Below are 22,117 nucleotides of genomic sequence, written 5' to 3'. Positions count from 1 at the left end.
ATTACTTAAGAAAATGTGGGCACTTTAACAATGTTAATTTTCTTAATGGCTACCAGACCATTTACAGCCATACACCACATAATGACACTTGAGTCAACAACAGGGCATATGTATGATGGTGGCTACTCCATGGCTATTACAGATAACTTATAAAGTTCACTTCCACTCTATTCCTACCTGGAAGTATGGCGTAAAAATAAACCACTCACATTACAGCATAATGATACACCCTAATATAAATCTATCACAAATTACTGTTTGAGGAAGTTGGATAAGGATTATGGTAGATCTTTTTTTTTTTTTTTTTTTTTCCATCACAGGCATTTTATTTTGTTCTATTCATTCACAGTTAATACAGAAAATACTTGGAAACATTTCCATATAATGTTTGACACAGAAATCATCAAATAGAAGTATACAATGTTGACAGGAGGCAGTACATTTATAATTTATAACCCCAAATGTATTTATAAATTAGAAATGGAAAGATCTACAAATGAAATTATGAAGGTTCACCAAAGTCATTTAATCTGTTAGTTTCTCATTCATTTTTATGTCTTAATAATATTCTATTGTATGAATAAGCCACGTTATATTTCTCTCCAGTATTTGATAGCTATTTGAGTTGTTTTAACTTTTTTACTATTAGCAACACACTGCTGTAAACCTTCATGTACATGTTTCATAGGTGCACATTTTCAGTAGTTTGAGGATATATTCCTAAGGGTAGAATTGTTCAGTAACAGAGTAACAATGTTTTGCATTTTGACCAACCACCAAACTGTTTTGCCAAAGTAGCACACCATTTTACAATCCCACCAAATCCTTGTTTTTAAGGCTCTGATTTTTGTACAAAAGCATTCAATCATTCTGTCAGACCAAACCAGGAAAAGTAAGCTATAGTTCAGAGCTGTTCTATTCCATTTACTATGCAAAGCCATTCTTGGCGTTTGCAACTCTCAGCCCTTTTGAGTATTCTTGCAGTGTTCACCTTTTCCTCCACCACTTTTTTTTCTTCTTTTTTTCTGGTTTATTCCTATCTATTACAAATGTATAAAAAATCCTCCATCAACGCTGCTGATAGCAGCAGAACCTTGAGAAATATACCTTTGGTTTGCCTCAGAAAAGGAACACATATTGTACTGTAAAGTTCATAAAATTGGCGCAAAACATTGTGATAATGTTACAATACCAGTTTTAAGAGTTCAGTGACTAATGGGGAGCTGATGGGATACATGCAGAACTGTGAAAGCGATCTCACTTAGCCAGCTGTACACGTAGACTGTAAATCTACATTCAGATCATTTCTGATCTAAGACTATCATCTCAGTTTATCTGTTGAGGTCAACCAGGAAACCCTAGAATATACCTTGATTTTTGCAAAAAAACAAAATAGGGGGAGGGGTTTCTTCAGCATTTCAGTCCACGAGTAACAGTATCCTAACAGGCAAAGTGTTCTCACTGTCAACATAGAATGAACTGCTGCTGGAGGTCAACTTGGGCTTTAATTTGCATTAGCACTTACATGCATAGTAGTCCAAGTTGTTGACTTCATGACTTTAAAAAGTAACTCTAAAAAAGTAAAATGGCCCTTCTTGGAAGACTAAAGAAAGACATCCAGCCATAGTTGTAAAAAGTCTCATCAAAACAATATACCCTTTTATGAATTACGCCCCAATTTAAAAAAAAAAAAAAGTAGCCCCAAATAAGAAGCAGCTCTGAAAAAGAAAATATAACTTAAGATATTTGAAAAAAACAAAGTGAATACAGGTTCAAAAATAATTAAGATACATTTTCTTAAGGCTACCTAGAATTAGGCTTTAAAGAATTCTACCATTTCAAGTTTACCACTAGTTACTAGATACCTATTTACAAACAAGATGTTCACCTTTTTTGTTCCTTTATCAAGAGAAAAATCTACCTTCAGATTATGAGGGTGGTGATGGGGAGGGACTAGAAAACAAGATTCAAACAATCCCATGTAAATATCACATTTTTCAAATGGAAGAACTCCAAACTGCACTAGAAGATCCAATCACTAAGACACTTTCCATTGAAATGATTTAAGTACAACTACATGGCACCAAGGTTTAGGCCTAATATAGGCCTGACAACCAAGTCCTTGTTTTCTGGAAGAAAGGCCTCAAAAGTCCCACTCAATTCCACATAACAATACTTCAAAGATCAATTAAGTTTTCCTTTCCTTAATATTTTTGTTTTTGACTTCTAATCTTAAAGACTAGATTAAAACTTAGCTCATTTCCCAGAAGGCATTGCTTCCCTTTGCTCTATGAAAGAGTCCACCAAGACCTCTTCCTCAAAACCATCTAGCCCCCAGCCTCCAGCCTGTGCTTTCTCAACATCCTGACAAAGTAATGTAGGTAAAATATGCTCATGAACATTAAAACTAGTTGTTAGAAAGACGTAACTAGCTTTATAATTTAAGTTTTAGAACATAAATACTTGCAGCTTAATCTGCACTGACAATGATTGTCGAAGCCTAGAATTCAACATTTACAAATTCTCATTCACACACACAAACCACACTATTATCACACAACTTATGTCTTGAGAGAATCTTCTGCTTTTTAAATCTTTGGCCTCCCAGTCAATCCCAAGTTCAACCAACTTTTCCGAGTTCTGGTAGTTACCTGAACCACTGAGGCATTGCCACAAGACTTCTTCTCTTTTGAAACATCCTTTTTCTCTAGATATTAGGATAGCTATGCCAGCTTGTTTCTTCTGTGGTGTATGTTGGTGTAGGATTATCTATTGCTTGATTTTTCATGGATGTGTTTAGCTTCTTTGGGTTGAATTTTCCCTTCTAGTGCTTTCTGTAGGGCTGGGTTTGTAGACAGGTATTGATTAAATCTGGTTTTTTTTTTTTTTTTGGTTTTTCGAGACAGGGTTTCTCTGCGTAGCTTTGCGCCTTTCCTGGAGCTCACTTGGTAGCCCAGGCTGGCCTCGAACTCACAGAGATCCACCTGGCTCTGCCTCCCAAGTGCTGGGATTAAAGGCGTGAGCCACCACCGCCCGGCTAAATCTGGTTTTATCCTGGAATATTTTGTTTATTCTGCCTATGGTGATTAAGAGTTTTGCTGGGTATAATAGTCTGGGTTGGCATCCGTGGTCTCTTAGTGTCTGCATGAGATTTGTCCATGATCTTCTCGCTTTCATAGTCTCTATTGAGTAGTCTGGTGTTATTCTGATGGGTTTACCTTTATATGTTACTTGGTCTTTTTCCTTTGCGGCTCTTAATATTTTTTCTTTGTTCTGTGTGTTTAGTGTTTTGATTATTATGTGGCGAGGGGACTTTTTTTTTGGATCCAGCCTATTTGGTGTTCTGTAAGCTTCTTGTATCTTCATAGGTATTTCTTTCTTTAGGTTAGGAAAGTTTTCTTCTATGATTTTGTTGAATATATTTTCTGTGCCTTTGAGTTGGTATTCTTCTCCTTCTTCTATCCCTATTATTCTTAGGTTTGGTCTTTTCATGGTGTCCCAAATTTCCTGGACGTTTTGTGTTACAACTTTTTTGTCTTTAGTATTTTCTTTGACTGACGAATCTATTTTCTCTATCATGTCTTCAGTGTCAGAGATTCTCTGTTCCATCTCTTGCAATCGGTTGGTTATGCTTGTTTCTATAGTTCCTGTTCGTTTTGTCAGGATTTCTATTTCCAGCATTCCCTCAGCATGTGTTTTCTTTATTGTCTCAAATTCATTTTTCAGATCTTGGAATGTTTCTTTCATCTGTTTAATTGCTTTTTCTTGGCTTGATTTGATTTCTTCCCATTTTTTGTTCATTTTTTCTTCCATTTCTTTAAGGGAGTTTTTTATTTCCTCTTTAATGGAGTTTTTCATTTCCTCTTTAAGGGAAGTTCTTATTTCCTCTTTAAGAGAGTGTTTCATTTCCTGTTTAAGGAAAGTTTTTATTTCCTCTTTAAGGTAGTTTTTCATTTCCTCTTTAAGGAAAGTTTTTATTTCCTCATTGAGGGAATGTTTTATTTCTTCTTTAAGGGCCTCTATCATCTTCTTAAAGTCATTTTTAGGGTTGATCTCTTCTGTTTCTTCTGTCATGGTATGTTTAGGTCTTGCAGGTATAGAATCACTAGGTTCTGATGTTGCCATATAGGTCTTTATGTTGTTGCCTGTATTTTTGCACTGGCGTCTACTCATCTTTTCCTCTGTGTGGTGCAGGTGGTGTCTGTGTCTGAGAGTGCCTCTCTTGTTCTAATTTTTAGTCTTGGTTTAGTAGGGGTTCTTGGTTAAATTGGTGCTATTGGGCTGTTTCTTCAGGGACAGCTGATTTCAGTCAGTGAATTATATACTTATGATTCTGGTGATCTGGTTTAGTGGCTGGGTAGCGCCTTCTTCTGTGTTCCCAGGTCACGTTTTGTTCATTTGTCAACTCCTCAGCTGATCTTGTTTCTTCAGACTTCAAACTGTAGGCATCTGAATCCTCTCCCAGATGGGTTTCAGCTGAGCAGGGTAGTCTCACCAACACCTCCAAGTTGTTGGGTTTCACAGGATCAGCAGTTGGGCCCTGGGTTGTCCCCAAACGGAGTGCCCAGACTCGCCCTGGTTCTGACCCACGGAGATAACCTCTTCCCCAGGTGTTGGGGCTAGGGGCGTCCCCGTTCCAAGCTGCGTCCGCCCCTCTCCATCCCTGGGCCTGTCCACCCCTGTGGCCCGCCGCCACAGGCCCACCTGGGTCCACTTGTCTCTGCCGCAGGGCCTGTATGTCCCTGTCAACTGCCGCTGGGTCTGTCTGCCTCTGCGGGTGGCCAACGGGCCTGTATGTCTCTGCCGGCTGCCACTGCGGGCCTACCTACCCCTGCCCGTCACTGCTGCCGGGCCCATCCACCTCTGCGAACTGCCACCAGGTGTGTATGTCTCTGCCGGTTGCCGCTGGGCCTGTATGTCCCTGTCGGCCGCTGCCACCGGGCCCTTCCACCTTCGCGAGTCGCCGCTGCGGACCCACCTGCGTCCGCCCGTTTCTGCCCAGTGGCCTGTCTACTTCTGTGGGCCGCCGCCGCCGGGCCTGAATGTCTCTGTTGGCCGCCGCCAGGCCCGTCCACCTCTGTCTGCTTATCTCCGCCGCAGGGCCTGTCCACCTCTGTGGGCCGCCGCTGGGCCTGAATGTCTCAGCCGGCTACCGCCGGGCCTAAATGTCCCTGTCGGCCGCTGCCGCCGGACCCATCCACCTCCGCGGGCCGCTGCCACAGGCCTACCTGCGTCTGCTTGTCTCCGCCATCTTCTATGGTAGATCTTTTTGTTTGTTTTTCGAGACATGGTTTCTGTGTGTAGCCTTGGCTGTCCTGGAACTCACTCTGTAGATCAGGCTGGCCTTGAATTCTCAGAGATCCACCTGCCTCTGCCTTCTGAGTGTTGAGATTAAAGGCATGCACTACCACTGCCAGGCTATGGCAGACTTTTTGATATTTATATGAAATATTTCAATTTTGTGCTATTTTTATTTATGATAAGTACTAAATTAGGTTAAGTTAATAAATAAAATGAAATAGTGATATTCAAAGTACAAACATGAGTAACAATTATTTGATGAAACTATCATTTAAAATCACGGTTGTATAAAGATGCAGATGTAAACCACTGAAGTCCACAATAAGTTATCATATTAAAGTGGTTAAAATTCAGGGAAGGATGAATCACTGCAAATCACACATCATTGCCAAAGATAAAACAGACAGGTTTACCACATGAGCTATAAGTGAGCCTAACTTTCTGTACTGAGCATGATACACCCAATGAGCCAACTTCAGTTAATGCTAAGAGCCTATCCAGCTACTTCTCGGTAACAGAGGCATCTATCTATCTGAGTTATAGCTCAGTTCACCTGCTTCGGTGGGAGGCTTAGTCGGGGTCAGCCAGAGCTGAGCTCAACAAGACACTGGGAAAACAGAGTTGGGCAACTAGCGTTGTTTACAAGAATGTCCTATGTTTCATACTGGAAAAGCTTGGACAGGAGGAATATTTCAAAATCATAATATTGGGTATTTCTACTGTAGGAACATGGGCCGAAAACAGAGAAAATGTCATGAAATTAAACATGGCTCATGAAATTAAACATGGCTCATGAAATTAAACATGGCTGCTGTTGCTGCTTCATGGAACATATCTGCTTACCCGTGGTATAGTAGCAGATCCAACTGTCAAAGTTATTAATAGTTGGACAAAGTTAATACAATTACAAAGCTAATAAAATTACAAAGATATTCACCAGGCTAATTACAACAAGCTACAGCATTTGTTTATATGTTTGAGTTTAGATTTTAGAAAATGCATTAATATAGTTGAAATCAACCAGAGGGAAGTAAGTACTATGATATATAATTAGGATCTACATCTACATAGAAGAATCACAAACTTAATAGAGATTGGAAAACTGAGCAAGGAGAGTAGACACACCAATGATTCAAAGACATAGTACATAGAATCCTTTAACAAAATCAAGGAAATTCTGTGATGTAAGCATTGTACATCTTCAAAAAGCTCTGGTTCCCCCTTAATCTTTTTGTTGTAGTGCAACAATACCTACCAAGACAACTCTACACAGCAGAAGCCTTACATAAGTTTAATACTCATTAACCTCAAATATAATCATTTAATATATTATGTTTTAGAGCCGTTTAAATCAGAGCAATATTGAGCAGAAGGTACATCAGAGATACACCCCCTAGTTCCTACTAATGCAGAACATTCCCCAACTATCAATGTCTCTTTCCTGAGTAGCACATTTGCACCAATGATGAGTTGGCACACCATTTTCATCAACATGAAGGGTCATGTGTGGTGGTGTATATCCTATGGGTTTGGATAAGCTTATAATTACCCGTAGTTGTTATTGTTTTATTGTTTTACTCTTTGCTCTTTGAGGGCCTGCCAACCAGCTCCCAAATAAATACACAGAATCTTATTCTTTCGTATGAATGCTTGGCCTTAAGTTGGCTTGTTTCTAGCCAGTTTTTCCTAAATTATCCCTTCTACCTTTTGCTCTGGGCTTTTATTTTTCTCTATTCTATATACCTTTGTTACTTCTTACTCCATGGCTTGCTGTGTAGCTGGGTGGCTGGCTCCTGGTGTCCTCTTGTTCCTTGATCTTCTCTTCTCAGATTTCTTCTCCTATTTATTTTCTCTACATGCCAGCCCCACCCATCCTTTCTCCTGCCTTGCTATTGGCTGTTCAGCTCTTTATTAGACCAATCAGGTGTTTTAGACAGGCACAGTAACACAGCTTCACAGAGTTAAACAAATGCAACAAAAGAATGTAACAAATCTTTGCATCATTAAACAAAATGTTTCAGAGCATAAACAAATGGTAGCACATCTTCAACTAATATTCCACAACAATTACCAGTCTCATTACACTGTCAGAGAACACTTCACCAAGAATCCATGCTCCTGTTCATCTCTCCTCAAGAACTGGTAACTACCCATCTTTTCATTATTTCCCTAGTTTTGCCTTTTCTAAAATGTCACAGAGGAGGTATATAGTATGCAGCCTTTTCCCACTTAGTAATACGTTTTAAGCTTCCCCCTATATTTTTTCATAGTTTGATAGGGTATTTCTTTTTGACACTGAATTACACTCCATTGTCTTAAAGCAAAATTCATCAACATTCATTTATTATTAAGATCATTATCTGTCAACCTACCTTTATTTTTGACTAATCTATTCACATAATCCAAACATACAGCATACAGTGATACAGGAAAGAAAGCCTTTCTGAATGCAGTCCTGTGTGCTGGGTTCCATCTCTGCACACACACACACACACACACACACACACACACACACACACACACACCTAGCAGAACCATTCTGAGTTTATCCTTCCACAGATCACTGTTGTACACATAAACTCAATTAAGAATACGCTTATATCACAACACATCCCTCTCTTGCTTTTCCACTAATAGCTTACTTTTAACATTGCTCTGTACTTTTGTTACATAATAGTGTATAGTAGAAATGTGCTTTTATTAACACAAAAGCTTATCTTTATTATTTTTACAGTCGCATCTATTGTGCATATGTATGATAATTTATGCAACTGGTCATCTGTGAATGAGTACTTGGACTTAAGGAAACTGGAAATTACAGTCATCTATTCATTTGTGCAAGAAGAACCAACACATTCCAAATAAAAGCTAAATGATACTCTGTGGTTAAAACAGTTCCATCAGGCCGGGCGGTGGTGGCGCACGCCTTTAATCCCAGCACTCGGGAGGCAGAGGCAGGCGGATCTCTGTGAGTTCGAGGCCAGCCTGGGCTACCGAGTGAGTTCCAGGAAAGGCGCAAAGCTACACAGAGAAACCCTGTCTCGAAAATCCAAAAAAAAAAAAAAAAAAAAAAAACAGTTCCATCAAAGTCACTGTGTGAGGAACTGGGAAGCTGGTTCAGTGGGTGAGAATGCCTGCTGTGCAAGCACAAGGGCATGGGTTTGAATTCCCAGCACCCACACGACAGCGGAGTATGGCCACCTGTGCCTGCAGCCTCAGCTTCTCGGGTGGGAACAGGTGGGTCCAGGAGTTACTGGCTAGCCAGCCTTGCCTAAACAGCCAGCTTCAGGCTCAATGAGACCTGCTGAAGAGGATACGGTGGAGTGCAGTAGAGGTCACCGAATGTCTTCTATGGGCATCCATATACATGGTCATGACTGTGTGCTGTAGGATGAATTGCTAAACGGTCTTATTATTAAAAACCCGGAGCCAGATACTGGGGTGAAAACTGAGAGATCAGAGGAATAGGACAAGCCAGAGCCAACCTCACCTCACCAAATCCTCAGCCTCTAGATAGAGCTACTTCCTGTACCCATGCCTGTATGCCTTTCTATCCCTGCCCTCTTACTTCCTCTCTCTGCCCAGCAACATCACTTTCCTCTTCCCACCTAGCTCTATCACTTCCTGTCTGTCTGTCCAGACCTCCAGACCTCTATGGTTAACTAGTGCTGGGAATTAAAGGCATGTGCGATGAGGCCTGGCTCTGTTCCCAGTGTGGCCTTGAACTCAACAGAGCTCTGGATGAATCTCTGCCTCCAGAATGCCAGGATTAAGGGCATGTTCTACCACTGCCTGACCTCTGTGTTTAATATAGTGGCTGTCTTTTTCCTCTGATCTTCATGCAAGCTTTATTTATTAGAGCACAAATAAAATATCACCACACTGTGCCTGCCCCCCAAATGTGCCTGTACTCACACCACACACATAAACACATAGAAAATTATTGTTTGTTCAGAATTCTGAATAGTAGTTTTGAGTCCAAATACACAAATATATTTATTTAAAAGACTCTGGCCCATTAGTGACAAATCTATTTGGTCATGGCTGGATATTTATGAGCTATCAACAATGTTGTCCATATGCTTCACTCTACATGCCATGTTAAGCATGTATGGTTTATCATGGCTTCCCATTGGTTTTTATTTTGCTTTATAGCATGTAAAATCATTATTGAGCAGCAAAATGAAAATAATTAAGCAATCTTTAAAATCTTCCCTGTCCTCTAGGAAGCTCAGTGAATACAAGTCTGAAAAAAATATATATTACCAAGTAAAAATATCACTTTTCTTTTTACTGGAAGATAATTTTCGTGTCTATTCATGGGTATATAAAGACTTACACCTACAAGCAATGCTCATTCACTCTGTTGGATAAAATAAATCTGCTTATAATTCATAGGTCAATGCTTTCTGTAACTAAGAGAATCACACACTCAAGACTGCCAAGTTTCAAATCTGGCACTGTTTTGCTCCAGTGTTGGTCTATGGAATGAGTTAAACAGTATCTCTGCCCCCAGTCTTTGTGAAAAGAGTGAAGAATTTAATGAACACGGGGAATCTTTGCATATTAACATTCATGAAAACAGTAAGACAGGTAAAAACACCCACAACCATGCCAAGTAGATATATGTACTTCTACTAGTAGAACTCCAGCTTTTGTATGAAATATCCAAAGCAATACTTTAAAACTACTTCCAGTAGAGAGAAGGAAGCAAAGCAGGGACTGTTTATACTGACTATTTAATGATCACCAGGAAGTTAGTAGATTACCAATTCTTTAAATAAAAGAATTTAAATCTTTACATATTCACTTAGCTGCAACTTCGCTAAAATAAAATGTTACTTTAAATTACACTTTTTAGTCTTTTTACTAAACTTTAAACTCCATCTCTTGTTACTAAAATGTTCATTTTTATAAGTGATCTAGGCCTCAGACAGAATTTTGATAGTTAAGCAGTTATTTTCAGCTGTGCTCTATAATATGAGAGCAAAACTACTGAACATTTAATATTCCCTCAAGAATTCAGACTGAAAGCCCATTAGAGATTTCTGTTGCTGCTTTAAAACACACTTTGGATCTTATCTGTCATCTGGATGAGACATAAAAGTGGTAACAACAGTTGCCTCTGTTAACTCTAGAAACCCAAGCCTTAGAGCAGTTGTAACCTTTTCCATATAGAATAGCCTGTGGTTATTTACTTTACTGCAGTCCTCCTCAAATACATGGATCTTAAACCCTGAGAATGTCTACACAGTCACAGTGATCATGAGTACCTGAGGGATAATGAACTATGTGCTGAGGGTACAGACTGAGCATGACACTTCCACATTCAAGGACTCAGAAGTTTCATGAATAAGAATAATGCATGAAAATAAACAGGAAAATCACAACCAATCAAAATGCAGAGTTGTGGAGCCCAGTCCCAGTGGATACATCTACAAAGAAGGCCTGCCCCTAAGGCTCAGGGAACATTGTGGGAGCCAGGGCAAAAACACTGTGAGGGCTAGAGAGAGGACCAGGGAGTCTGTTGTGTGAGCGTGTCTCCTAGGACTGTCAGAAGCTACACTCATAAAGTCTCATCAACGTGACTGCCTAAACAAGACAACAGCAGACATGCCACCGTGAATGTTTAGAAAAGCTTCACTCCTACACAAAAACCAGAGGCGAGTAAGGAATGCAGAGTGTGGGAGAAAAAGTCGTCCCTGGGGAAGAACACACCAATTGGGGAGTCAATACAAAGTGATCCTGAAAATATACGTGTAACATTATACAGCCTGAGCAGGTTATACTCAGGAATACATATGGATATGCATGTACTTATATGCATGTACCAACAATGAAGAAAGAGGCCTTCCGTTTGAAAGAGAGCAAAGCGGGTATATAGAAGATTTGGAGGGAGGATAGGGAATGGGGAAATGAAGTAATTTTAATCTCAAAGACTAAAAAGGAAATGAAGTTCATAGGAGAATGTGCAGACTTCCTAGAGTTGCCATAGCCAAGGGTACTGGGCAGCTCATGCAACTCCACGTCCTTGTTTCCATTCTGGAGGACACAAGTCTAAACGAAGGCTCAGACTGAGCATGCTTGCTCTGATGGGTGCCTCCTCCCCGTTTTAGTAGCTGCCACCTTTGTTTATGTTGCTTGGCTTGTAGCTGCATCACTCGAACTCTGCCTCCGTCCTCACATGGCCTTCTTCCCTGTACATGGTCTATGCATTCCTTCCCCCTTGGACAGACACTAGTCAATAGATGACGACCATTTTTATTATGCCTGAAAAGGGCCCTGTTTCCAAACAAAGCCATCCTCTGAGGCTTTACTTTAGAAATAAGTTTGTGGAGAACTGGCTGTGCAGGAGGAGGGGAAAGGCAGAGAAATGCTTATCAGACTGAGGAGACCTAACACAAAAATCCCAGGACAGGAGCGTTCACGTGGGAGTTTATAAGCTACCATTTAAACAAGAATCTCAAATGATAGGATATAATACTCTCGATCTTCCAAAGCATCATTACCCTCCTATTTATATGAAAGCCTCCTCCAAGATTACCTGCCAGGTATTAAAGACAACATAATAAGCCAGAGGTGAATGTTCAATCCATTCCTACTTAACCCAGGACACCCGATGAGCATCAGGACAAACTTAGCTTTCTCTTTGATGAAATATGTATGAGATGCTGTGATTTTCTTTTACTAGGTACACTTATTTATCTTTGCCAGAAATAACAGAAATACAGCCATGATCACATGATCATTAAAACAAAAGACCACCATTTTGTCATCAAGGGTTTTCCTTTTTTTTTTTTTTGAGGCAGGGTCTCCTCAAACTCACAGATCCACCTGCCTCTGCTTCCTGGGTGCTGGAGACATGCGCCACTATGCCTGGAATCTGGAGGATTCTTAAACCACACTTTGACAATAATCTGGGCCAGCTCCCAAGACAGAGGCTAAATAATGACTACTTAGTAAGCAGTATTTTTGTGGTAGAAAATGATAACATTATTGACTAAGGTTCCATTGGAAGTTTAACCATTTTACTAAATGACAGAAGCATTTGAGTGTTGGGGAATATTATTTTAAGGTGTGTTACTTTTGTTTACATTGCATTTGTTGAACTTTGTGAAGCTGTGTTACTGTGCCTGTGTAAAACACCTGATGATCTAATAAAGAGCTGAACAGCCAATAGCAAGGCAGAAGAGAAAGATAGGCATGGCCAACAGGCAGAGAGTATAAATAGAAAGAGAAATCTGGGAAGAGGGATTGGAGAGCTAGGAGCCAGAGAAGGAGGAGGACTCCAGGAGCCAGCCACCCAGCTACACAGTAAGCCATGGATTAAGAGCAAGATTTACAGAAGTAAGAGAAGGGGAAAAGCCCAGAGTCAAAAGGTAGATGCTATAATTTCAGTTAAGGAAAGCTGGCAAGAAAGAAGCCAAGCTAAGGGCAGGTATTTGTAATTAAGAATAAGCCTCCTTGTGTGATTTATTTGGGAGCTGGGTGGCAGACCCCCCAAAAGAGTAAAAAATAAACAACATCTGCGTTTCAAAAAAAGATTCATATAACAGCATTGGTGGCTTCCAGTTGTTTTTCAAAAGAATCAGTCTATTTGTTTTATGTACTTTATAAAGTATCAGACCTCTTTAAAAAACAAGTATTTAGAAAATACATTTTATGAGATGGTTGATAAAACACAGTCTTTTTCTATCTCTTTTTTCAATAGTACTTTAAATACTGCAAGTGCAAATCCCATTCCTTAAACATGCCATGGGCCTCAGCACTCTGGCATGTGGTAGCTTTGTCCTCAACCCCCTTTTTCTGGCCTGTCAGCTGTGAGAAACAGTTTTCTACCAATTACTGTCACAATATGAATAAATTCAAAACTGAAAATATAAGCACTGAATATTTTCAGTAAATTTATCCCAAACTACATTAAAATGGGGCTTTAGGATTTAAGCAAGGAGTTTACTTAGTAATAAGGAAGAAGCATTAACATTTTACTTCATCTTCTACAAAAAAAAAAAAACCCCCACAATATAAGAAGTAGAACATGCAGAGAAATGGGCAGATGACAACCACCATATGATATGAAAAAAAAAAAAAAAGCCACAGCAACATAGAGAATGTAAATTAAGGAACGAGACCCCAAACAATAGCGGAGAGCTACTGGCTTCCCTCCCTTTTAGTTTCAGAATGATTAATTCTGTCAATTATGATTTCATGACAAGGAATCTAAGGAGGATTCCCTAGTATCTCCTTTGTCCAACAGTAGCTGCTGTCATGGCGTGTGGCTCCACACTAACCTTATGCATGCGGCTCATTTTCCACATCACTTTGGTTCAAGAAGAATTGGGGCAAACTACAGAGATTAGGAATGTTTTTTAGCAATCACTTTGATCCTCCAAATGAAAGAGAACACAGCTGCACCTTATCCAAACTTCCCTTTGGGCGAGGGGCAGACAATAAAAGGTCTGTGTTTGCAGGCCCACCAGAGACACGGCTCCAGTTGCCTAAACACACAGATCCCCAATGGTCTGAGTTAACCTTTTTTGTTCAGAAAATGGCCAATTTTATTATTTAAAAAAAAATTTTTTTTTTCCATTTTGTTAGATAGGGAACAAAGGGTCTCCCGTGTGCTAGGGAAGTGAACTGCCACTGAGCTCGACTCCCAGCCCTTTTTAATTTTAAATTCTCTAGGCTGTCCTTGAACCTGTAATGCCCGTCTCAGCATGGATTACAGGTTTGTACTGCCACTCCTGGCTTTTTAACAGTCTCTCTCCCTGCATCCAGGGGAGTTGGAGCTGAAACCCAGGGAAAGCTGAAACAGGACGCATGTGTGAAAATAAGCAAGGAAATGAAGTTCATGGGAGAATTTTCATGGGAGAATGATTGTTTTGGCTTGCTGCGGTGAGGAAGGACATTGGGGACACTGCGGTCTTGAAAAGGGTGACAACACACACCTGGAGGCCCTGCTCTCTCAAACTCATTTTCAGGGGAGACATATAGGCTACTCTCCCTCTGCCCCTACTCAACCTTCTCAAATGTCTTTCAAATATTCTATTCTTGATGGTTGATGTATATCACAGGTTGGAACTTAACAAACTCTTAGGAAGCTGGAAAATCTGTCCTAAAAATGGTAACTTCTCTCACTATCTCCCATCCAGCTGTCTGTCTGTCTGTCTCTCCTGCCTCTTCTTTGCTCTTATCCCCCATATGCAACAACTGTCAAGTCATTCTGTCTCTCCAAAAGCCATCATTTTTTACACCTCACCTCCTGCCCTCCACGTCAGCTGAGTGATGTGTGCCTGCAGTACCAATCTCGGCTTAAAGGGCATCTGCATTCCAATCCATCTTGCCATGGTAAGCTCCTTAAATAACCTCCATCCATTCAGCTGCTCAAAGGCTCTCCATTAACCATAGCATTTCCCAAAATATGTTTTTATAGAATATCAGTTTCACAAGATTTTAACCTGTTTCAATTGTAAAACAGGGGGAAGTGGGGTAGATTCTTTTTATAAGTGGTTAACAGAAAAAGTGGTTTCCTTTCTTTTTTTTTCTTTTTGGTTTTTTTTTTTGAGCCAGGGTTTCACTGTGTAACAGCCCTAGCTGTAATGGAATTAACTCTGTAGTCCAGGCTGGCCTCCAACTCACAGAGATCCACCTGCCTCTGCCTCCCAAGTGCTGGGATTAAAGGTGTGCACCACCACTGCCCGGCTGAAAAAGCAGTTTCTTCTCAGCAAAAATGTTCAGAGCTTTTAGTAAGCTAACTGTACGCTGTGTGTATCCACAGTGGGAATTACAGTTCACAAAGATATTTCACTGCAGAGCCCTCTCACCCAGGATACTTCGTAAGCTGCTGCAGCATACCAAGACAGTTTTTAGAAAGCCCAAACTTTGAGTTTGCCCCTTATGGCTCTGTATAGGCTAATCCTACTTTTATTCTTTCCTCTAATTCTGTGAATTTACATGAATGTTCACCTTTAACTCTAAGGCACAGTACTCATGCAATTATGCACACTATCATTCATAACTCTGTCCCCATTCCTCTCTCTGAATCTGTCAACCCATGATATAGCCAAATGCAAGTTCTGCTTCTTCCCAAGGGTGCATCTTGCATTAACAGCACCCTGTCCAACCATACACACTTGCACTTCATCTAATTCTGCATGCAGCATTCAAAGTCTACTTTGACACAAGCTGTTAGGAGAATTTCCTTTGGATTTAATTCAGAAAGCAGGATTCCCAAAGGAAGAGGCATGACTTTGAACCAGCCCCATCGTTATTGACAGCTTTTCAATCAATGTGGCCTTGAAAATATTTGTTTCCCCTTCCAGATCCAGCCTGCCCCACCCCCAGAGGGAACATGGATGGATTGCACTGACAGGCAGTCTTACACCCTGGGGTCTAGTGGAATTCAACAGGGAATACCAACGGGAAACTGAAGGGAAGGAGGGAATACTTAAGGGGATTGATTCTGTTGGTCCTCTCCTGTGTCTTCTTATATGGTTAAATGGACTGACTGACTGTCACCCTGGGCCCAAGGCCACACTCTTGCCAGGTCCCAGAAACCAGTTCCCCACCAATTAAGAGCATAATCTCTGTCAACCGGAGCTTAGTCATAGTCACTGGAGCTTAGTCACAGTCACTTTCCTTTTGCTCCAGAGCAGGGCTTCTTAAGCTTCTACTTGTGAGTCAATTTTGGAATGAGAAATTTTTACATTAATTTGGTTACACAGGTATCTAAGAGTATACAATAAAACATTTACTGGTAATAAATCATGAAAAAAAATTTATTTTGAGACAATTGCTTGGTATATTTATAATCTCACCATCTATGAAAGATGAAAGGAAATGTGCATACTAACGAGATAGATGGGCTTCTATGCTTTTATGTGATAAATTAAATTTTGGATGAAAAATTGATACTGTCAGGTGTTCAGTATATTCAGTGTTTTTCAGGGTTGACTGATATTTTGATTTATAATCATCAATGCTGAGAAGTCTGCCTCACCTAAACACATAGCACACAATGGCACTTCAAAAACTGTTGGAAATTCTGTCCTAATCTCAAGCCAAAATTTGTTTAATCATTTTTTTTAATGAAACTCAAGTTAGCAACTCAAAGAGCAACTTTTAAAATCAAATATTTTAACACAATATAAGCCAAAGTTATACTAGTTTTATACTTAACTGTTAAGAAATAACAGTAGGAGAATATTAAAAATTTTAGTTTTCCACAATTAATCCATTATGTTTCTATAAAAGGAGACAGGTTTTTATGTACAGTAAGACAATGCATCACATAACACACAGGAGTGTCATTTGAGTGAGGTAGATCAGGCAGCACTCCTCCTTACTATGTATGGAATGCACGTGTGCTCAGAACCAAGGCTACAGTGAAGGCGTGGATGCAACGCTGCCGAACGCTGGCAGCAGCACCTCAGACTTACCACGCGCTCACTCTGAATTTACCTCGCTTGTCATGTGTTCAGAAAACTTTACTACTGCCATGTTTTGTTGTGAATCCCAAATTCGGTTACCCCAGATGAGGTCACAACTATGTAAGAGGCTGTCCTCTGGAGTCCTGCTGCTCATGGAACCTCCACGTTCTCCCAGGTTCTTGCTGAGTAAAGGAAGGCAGGAGCCCAGATGCACTGGCGCTAGCACAGGAACCAACGAAAGGCTTACGGCAAGTGAAGCATTTCAGCATGATGACTCTGAAACAAAAGGGCTGGCGGAGACCAGGGCAGGACTCGGACTGTCCTCTCGGCCTGAAAAAGAATACACTTTGACCTGGATGCAACCAACAGGCTGTCAGAGCAGACAGCTTTTCCTCCCGTCCGACCTCTGGTCAACAGTGCACATCCCACACCAGGGTGATGACACTCGCTGCACACAGTGTTATTTCCAAAGAAGCTCAGAGCACAGGCCTAGAACAGGCATGTGGTTTCAGAGTCAGAGAGAAGATTCATAAGAGTTGGCAGCAATGTGACAAATATAACTACATCCTGATCACAGTAAGGTGCCACTTAAGACAAATGTCTCCTTTAAATCCAAAGTGTAGTAGGGCCCCCTTAAAGGAATGCATTGATGTTTCAGGCAAAGCTTTGAAATGTAGTGAACTGTTGCTTATCTGTGCTGATAAAGAAACCAGTAGGACCAGCAGTCTAAAGTCTTAAACATTTATTTCACTTCATTTTGAAAGCCTTTCCTCTGAGCTGTTTTAGTTTTACAGACCAATAGAGAGTGGGATGCAGAAATCCCCTCTATTTCAACTCAGCCCTCTACATGCACAGCCCTTCCATTCCAAAGCAAGTATTTACCTAACTGTTTCCTTCCATGTGACAGGCTTTATATCATTTAGTTGTTGGGGGCCAGTGTGGGTAATATTTATAGTAAGATTGCTGGAAATGGTCTGTACAGTTCTATACAGACACAGCAGTTCCGTGCAGCATGCACACTGCACGCTTAGAATACCTACCTACACAGGGAGCATGGGAGAGACAAGATGACAGATGTGTTTAAAAAAGAGAAAGTCTAGTACTGGTGAGGCTGTGGAGAGGAGCACTCTCGTGTCTGCTGGCAGTTACTGGCTGCTGAGGCAGGGGAAGGGGGGTGTCATTTTCTTCAGTGGTTAGCCACTGAGAAGTTGCTGATGCTCCTGTAAATAACCCCACCCATGCGCATGCAAGCAACTCTGAGGGTTATGAACTCAGGGAGACTTGGTTTTAGCTGGAGAGGAAGCGGATGAAAGATGGGAAGGATTGGGGAGAACACTAAAACTCATTACATACATGCATGAAATTGTCAAAAAATAAAAACAGAAAAACCATGCAGCTTTAAAAGAATAACTTAGTTGTGTGCCTTCCTGGTTTGCTGCAGAGTAACAGACACAAATGAGAGGGAAGGTGACTAGGATAACTGTGGTTGTGTATAAAGTCAACACTTCTCCAAATCTTACCTGTGTGTATTTATGCATCAGTATACAAATCACATGAGCACGGGAGAGTCATCGGAGCCGCAGAAGCACTGCTGGGACTACAGATATGGAGCTGACAAGAGGTGAGGCTCAGAGGAGAGGAATCACACCCAGATAGCAGGATCAGAGAGGCAGTGCCTGTGCTACGAAGCAAAGACGGGACTCTGAGGATCCTTTAGTGCTGTCTTAAACACTTTACTCTTTCTTTTCAATTGTCTTATTTGGAAAAGGAATTCTTTTGGAACGTCCCCTCTGGTTACCACACTCATGCTGTTCTTACAGTTTCTCCTATTCCTACTTGACACAGTACTGTCCAGTCACTTATCTGTTTGCCTTTTTCACTTTTAAAATGCAAAGTCCACGAATGAAGTTCTGTGCTGTTATTGATGTATCGGTATCTAAAATAGTCTCTGCTACACAGAAACCGGTCAGTAAATGCTTATTATATAAATAATGCATGAGTTACAATTCATAGATAGAGACAGCAAGCCAAAACAGTAAATAACATTTCTAAATGGATGACAGAACTAAACATTTAAAAAAAAAAAAAGTGTGTGTGTGTGTGTGTGTGTGTGTGTGTGTGTGTGTGAGAGAGAGAGAGAGAGAGAGAGAGAGAGAGAGAGAGAGAGGAAGAGAGAGAGAGAGAGAGAGAGAGAGAGAGAGAGAGAGAGAGAGAGAGAGAGAGAGAGAGAGAGGAAGAGCGAGAACACTGGCTGCTTTCCAGAGGATCCAGGTTAGGTTCCTAACACCCACCTGGCAACTTGCAACCATATGTAACTCAAGTTCCAGGGAATCATACTTCTTCTGGCCTCCACAGGCACTGCAATGTATGTGGTGCAGACATACATGCAAACAAAACATGCATACATATAAAGTCTCCATCGATAAACCTCAAAAAGAGATAAAAATACATTTAGCTCGAAGATTTGGCCATCAGCACACGACGACAAAGACAACAGGCGGTGATACTGAAAAAGGAGCCAATCACAGCCTCCCAGCAGAATACGCAGTTCCTACCATCTGACCCAGAAGAGCTTATTTGACACTGAAAGCCAATTCTGAGCTGGGGCGGGGCGGGGTGGGGAGGCCTAATGTGTGCTTCAAAGTACAGATATCAGAAATACTGTTCTTTTCAAATTAGAATAGTTGAAACACTCAGATATAACCACACAACAAAACAATTGGAATCATTTTCTATGTTCTGATATTCATAATCTAGTATGCCAATAAACTCCAATAATGACATATATATTTTTTTCTTGGTAAACTTATAGATTGAGGCCACATTGTTAATTAAACGTAATTCTTTACTCAGTAATGACACTATTTTTTACTTACAGTTGTATAAATTCTAATTTTCCAGAAAAGCTATGTGAGGGTATACCCTCACATACCATTAAGACTATCCACAGAAAGAACCCTGAAGGAACAATGAAGCAATTCCAGATTTTACAGTTCTCCTACAGCCCACAGTATTTTTCAACTGAGTATAACATGAATTCGCTACAAAAGAAGCATTAAACACACAAAAAAAATGAGGTTTGTCTATTTTGCTTTTAAAAAGCACTTTAAAATGAGAATAAGCTTCTCAGTATAACTGACTTACCCATGTTTGCATCTGATATCAAAGTTTGTATTTATTCATCTGTAGAAAACTTAGCACATACTTAAAATCAGGTAGTTCATCTTTACTCCATAAATAAGAAAAATCAAGCAGTTCTTAAAGATACAGGACTGTACAGGGTTTTCCTGAACCCTTTCAAAATGAAGGTAAACATTACAGAAACAAAAGACAAGCTTGTTTTCTATGGGATTGAAATAACGATTCCACGTTCTTACAGTAACCTACAGTTCACCTGAGAATACCAATCAATTATTCCAAAATACTTTGGTTCTTCTGAGTGACTACCCAAATCTTTGAAGATTCCTATAAAGACAACCTTACATAAAGAGTTCTGCAGCTTTAAGAACTGCCTCACTCTTCTTGTTTAAATAGTAAAGACTGACTTTTAAGTATATAGTAGGTTTTCTATAGATGAACAAATACATATTTAGATATCAAACGTAGACATATTTAGTTAAAATCAATTAAACTGAGGAGTCTCTCCCCCTGGCTGTCTATATTTTTCTTTAATCCTGGTCAGTGTAAACCCTTATTACCAGTCATTTGCGGCTGTAACGCTGAGGAAAAATGCTGGCCTCACGATTTTTGTCATTTCTCCCCCTTCTTTCCCTGCAGGCTTCTACTGTTGATGGCCTTTATGGAAATATAAATTCAATCAGCAGCTGCAAATTTCATGAGACGTCCATCTTCATGCTGAATTTCTAACTGAGTGTCAAAACAATCTGTGGATCTCTCCCTGATGAAACACACATTGAATTGTAAATTTCTGCAATTTCCTCACGTCTGACTTTCAGCTGCCAGCCTGGAAGCAGCCGACCAGGCTGCATGCAGCAAGTCACTCGCCACTCTGACTTCCTCATTCCACTTCAAGAGTTAAAATGTAGAAGGAGCATGGAGCCCCCCTTCCCCAGCGCTGGACAATTACTTTTTCTGCACTAACAAGAAAACAAGGCAAAACCCTCCTAGATACACTTGATATGTTTTATAAAAAAAACCGTTGCCCTGGAGACATGCATGTTTGGTATGGTCATCTGCATTCATTTACACTAGTTGGTAAGTGAATAATGAGCAAGGCTTTGATAAAATTAGTTAGTATGTTATCAACTGAGTCCATAACTGAAAAAGCAGTCGCAAAGTAATGACTAGGAACTACAAGTTGAATGAGATACATTGCTGTTAAATATTTCCAAGAGAAAAATAGTAAAGCAAAAAAAATCAATACAGCCAGACTGGGCATTCTTCTTAATCTATAATTACAACTGGGTTAGTTTTTCACCAAAGACTCATTTTCTGTGAATAGTGAACAGAACTGCTCTTAAATAACACACAATTATAGAACCTATGTTGCTTATAACTAAATAAGCAACAATGTTGCCAGCTTTGATAAGCTATCTTAAGAAACGCTATGTTTCAAGACATCCACTTCTTGTAACAGTTTTCATTGTTACAAAATAAGTCACAGGCATATTTAAAAATTCACCACGCCACTGTAGTAAGCAAGTCTTATGGTCCCTAGAATAATAAATGAAGTGATGGTTCTTAGTCATTTATTTAGCAAACACTTATTGGGCAACCCCTGTGTGCCAGGTAACGCTTACTAGCCTTGAAGATACAGAGAGATGAGGGACCCTGTGCTCTTCTCAGAGACGGCGGTCTCATCGCGAGAAGAACAACCGAAACCACCGGTTTACAACATGGTGCTCTAAGTGTTAAGAACTAGAAGGAACTTAGGAGAGCACTGGAAAGGGACAAGGGCGATGAGCAGTGATAACACTTTCAGAGACAGGAGTCATCAGGAAGGCAGCCGAAGGGAGAGGCGCGAGCTCCAGGCAGAGGAGGATGCAGTTCAACACACGTAGCAGGAGATCGCACTGACGAAGGAAAACTGTTAGTATCCAAAGATGGCAAACGGCTGATGTGTGCTGGGCTAGACTAGGTAGGCCGGCATATTAAAATATTTATTGAAACATTTGCTTTTTAAATAATAAAATATTTATTGAATCATCTTGAATGCAAGGCAGTTGGAGGGATTTTAAGCATGAATATAAAAATAATATATTTCTCAAAATCATATTTTTAAAAAAGCTATTGTATAATGGTAAAGAACATAGATTCCTGAGCCCCAGACTTGATTCAAATCCAGTTCTGCCAGGATGAGCACATGACTGGGGCAAGTTTCTTTCTCAATTAGCATGTGAGTAAGACAAGAAACACCATGATATACT

At 40.3% G+C, this 22,117-nt stretch overlaps 1 protein-coding gene and 1 long non-coding RNA gene across 3 annotated transcripts in view; one reads left to right on the top strand and one right to left on the bottom strand.

Moving 5' to 3' along the window:
- Positions 1 to 22,117, bottom strand: part of Ndufaf2 (NADH:ubiquinone oxidoreductase complex assembly factor 2) — a 118,439-nt gene that overhangs the window by 62,232 nt on the left and 34,090 nt on the right. The window lies entirely within an intron of this gene.
- Positions 12,534 to 21,111, top strand: LOC143268682 (uncharacterized). Its single transcript, XR_013044761.1, has 4 exons — positions 12,534 to 12,680; positions 18,272 to 18,351; positions 19,632 to 19,807; positions 20,508 to 21,111. It is a non-coding gene; the product is annotated as an uncharacterized LOC143268682 (long non-coding RNA).

The sequence above is a fragment of the Peromyscus maniculatus genome, chromosome 15 (genome assembly GCF_049852395.1).
Source record: "Peromyscus maniculatus bairdii isolate BWxNUB_F1_BW_parent chromosome 15, HU_Pman_BW_mat_3.1, whole genome shotgun sequence".
NCBI classification, from domain to species: domain Eukaryota; kingdom Metazoa; phylum Chordata; class Mammalia; order Rodentia; family Cricetidae; genus Peromyscus; species Peromyscus maniculatus.
This window is presented reverse-complemented; position numbering and strand designations above follow the sequence as displayed.